Source organism: Magnolia sinica, chromosome 14 (assembly GCF_029962835.1).
Source record: "Magnolia sinica isolate HGM2019 chromosome 14, MsV1, whole genome shotgun sequence".
Classification (NCBI taxonomy): Eukaryota; Viridiplantae; Streptophyta; class Magnoliopsida; order Magnoliales; family Magnoliaceae; genus Magnolia; species Magnolia sinica.
In genome coordinates, this window is record NC_080586.1 from 66,140,751 (window position 1) to 66,143,872 (window position 3,122).

Below are 3,122 nucleotides of genomic sequence, written 5' to 3' on the forward strand. Positions count from 1 at the left end.
TTCTACCTAACTCTAATTAAAGGGTGAACTTATTACCATAGCTATAAAAGGAATAAATCCACCAAACATTTAACATATCTCCTCAAGGGGCGAAGGAGGTGATTGTAAGAAGTTGACCCATTTTAGTGGGCCATCCGGTCCAAGTGGATTGCCTAGTTTGCCACACACCACCAACCTCACCAAGTTTTATGGGCCCCATGATGATGTATGTTTTATATCCACATCATACATATATTTTGCGGGATTATTTTACGGCATAGGCTAAAAAATGAGGCAGATCCAAAGTTCAAGTGGACCACACTACATAAAGCAATGGGATTGAATGCCTACCATTGAAAACTTCTTGGGAGCCAGTGAAGTCTTGGATCAAGCTGATATTGTGTTTTCTACACCGTCCATCCATTTTTTTCAGCTCATTTAAAGAGTTTAACCGTAAATTGAAGCATATCCAAAGCTCAAATGGATCATACCATGATTTCCATCGTTGAAACCTTACCGGCCCCCACGATGACATTTATATGTCATCCATGGATGAAGGGAAAATACAAATATCAGCATGATTCAAAACTTTTATTCCCCCGGTATGTTTTCAACAATAGACGTTTAATTCACATCGTTTCCTATGGTGTGGTCCATGGAGTGGATAAAATACATAAATCATGCCACATAGTTTACTTAGTACACTTAGTGTACGAGGTATCTCGGCTCAGTCTGCCAGTTGGGCTAGGGATTTGGGTGTTTATAAACAGGTTGGATGGTAAATAAACATGATGGTTAGCTCAAGAAAGGTTTTAACATGGGACATCATTTTTGGTGTGGTCTATTTGAACTTTTGACCGGTCCGATACTTGGACCCATTTTCTAAAATAATATACATAAGTGGACGGTGTGAATATAACACATACATCATGGTGGGATCCCAGAACTTGGGTGTAATGTAAATCAATGTTTTCATTTGAACCATTAATTCAATGTCCACCAATCAGAGCTTTAAAAAAATCAAATCACTGTAATTTTTGTCTTCCACACCATCTAAAGTGGTAAGCACAAAATGAACGGTTGAATTTAAGTTATACATACCAAATGTACCATTTCACAAATCAGACGGCTTCGATCATCCAAGCCATGGTAATTGCGGATCGCTTAATATTTTGAATAGAGGAAACTGAATGGACGGTCTAGATTTTCAAATAATCCTTCCACTTGTACTGTGGAGATATAGTTATACATCAAATGTCACCAACGAAGTTAGGTAATTACGTGGAAGGAATAACAGGTCCACACACATCTAATTAGAAAACATCCGTAAGGGTGGCCACACGTGGAGTCAAACCCACACGAACTAGTTGCTATGATTACTGCTACGTGGGTCCCACTTCCACGGCACCAGCTCATGCGAATCTATTTCCATTGAGAAATTTACAACTGTACGACCCATTTACATTTTTAGCCCACTTCTTTTTACCTCGCTGGAATAATCCCCTGCGTACGGACGACTTGCCAAGGGTCGGAAAGGACCCTGCTTTTTCAGAATTGTGGTTTCTGAAAACTACGGTTTCCTAACCGTAGCCATAGCCGTAGCTCTTACTTTTTCAATATGTTGATATGTACTTCGATATATACCAAAGGTCTTTTAATATGTATCGAAGGTCTTTCGCCATGATCGAAAAAGGTCCAGAATTGTCTAGCGAGTTTGCCTCAAAAATCCTGCAATTTTTGATACATATCAAAGAGCATTCGATATGTATTAAAGGTATTTTTCCCTATGGCTACGGATTATAACTGTAGCCATAACTATAGTCCGTGCAATTTTTTATTCTTTTTCACATGGAGACCTTTATTCTACCTACAATTTTGTCTATATATAAGCATATAAAATTTTTTCTCTTTTTTTCATTTCTTATTTTAATCATTTAACAAGAATATCGTCTAAACCAAAATTAATTACTTAACATACCCTATATGATTTTGGGGTAGGAGAAGCTACTTTAGCCAACCAACCTTGTTATTTTCCAAGATTCCATCAGCTCGAGGTTCAAAAATCCATTTCATTCACTTCGCGGTCAATTTTAATCAGTTCACGGTCAATTTCATTCATTTCATTTACTTCACGATCAATTCCATGCATTTCACAGTCAATCCCGGCGATTCCCCTTCACTTCACGGTCAATTCCATTCATGTCATGGTCAATCCCCTTTACTTTACGGTCAATTCAATGCATTTTACGGTCATTTCCATGCATTTCACGGTCAATTCCAGCGATTCCCCTTCACTTCACAGTCAATTCCATGCATTTCACGGTCAATTCCCTTTACTTCACGGTTAATTCAATGCATTTCACGGTCAATTCCCTTTACTTCACGGTCATTTCAATGTATTTCATGGTCAATTCGCTTCACATCACAGTCAATTCCATGCATTTCATGGGGTCGACCAAGTCTAGATGGGGTCGACCCCGTTCGACTGAAAGCTGTTTGGGCTCCACTTCTTCTTTATACCGGGACCCATTGAAAGCAATTGGTGTAAAGGTCAATGCAGAGGATGTATGTAAGATAATTTCGAAGGGTCTAATGTTAAATTCTTGGAATTGCTGTATATTATGAATCTATAGTTTCCTCAACAAGTTTGGGTGGAAACCAAAATCACATGATAAATCTATAACTCAGGTATGACCCAAAGAGCTTTGAGGGGGAACGGGGTCGACCCCATTTGGACCTGGTTGACCCGATCAATTCCCTTTGCTTCACGGTCGAAGAAACACGTGTATTTATAGCACGATGCGTCCACTTCACTTCATTCACTCCATTTCCTTCTTTCTCTGCGACGCATCCACTCCTAGACAACTTTTCACAGTTCAAAAATGCCGGTGTATTATCAAGTTCACTTCATTCACTCCCTTACACTCAAATACACGTCCGAACTTATCTCTGTCATCCTTATTCCTTCTTTTCACCCATTTTCTTCATTAAATCTCCATAAGGATGACAGAGACGTGTTCAGACATGTATTTGAATGTAAGGGAGTGAATGGAGTGAAATGCATGGAATCGACCGTGAAGTGAAGGGAATTGATCGTGAAATGCACGGAATTGACCGTGAAGTGAAGGGGAATTGCGGAATTG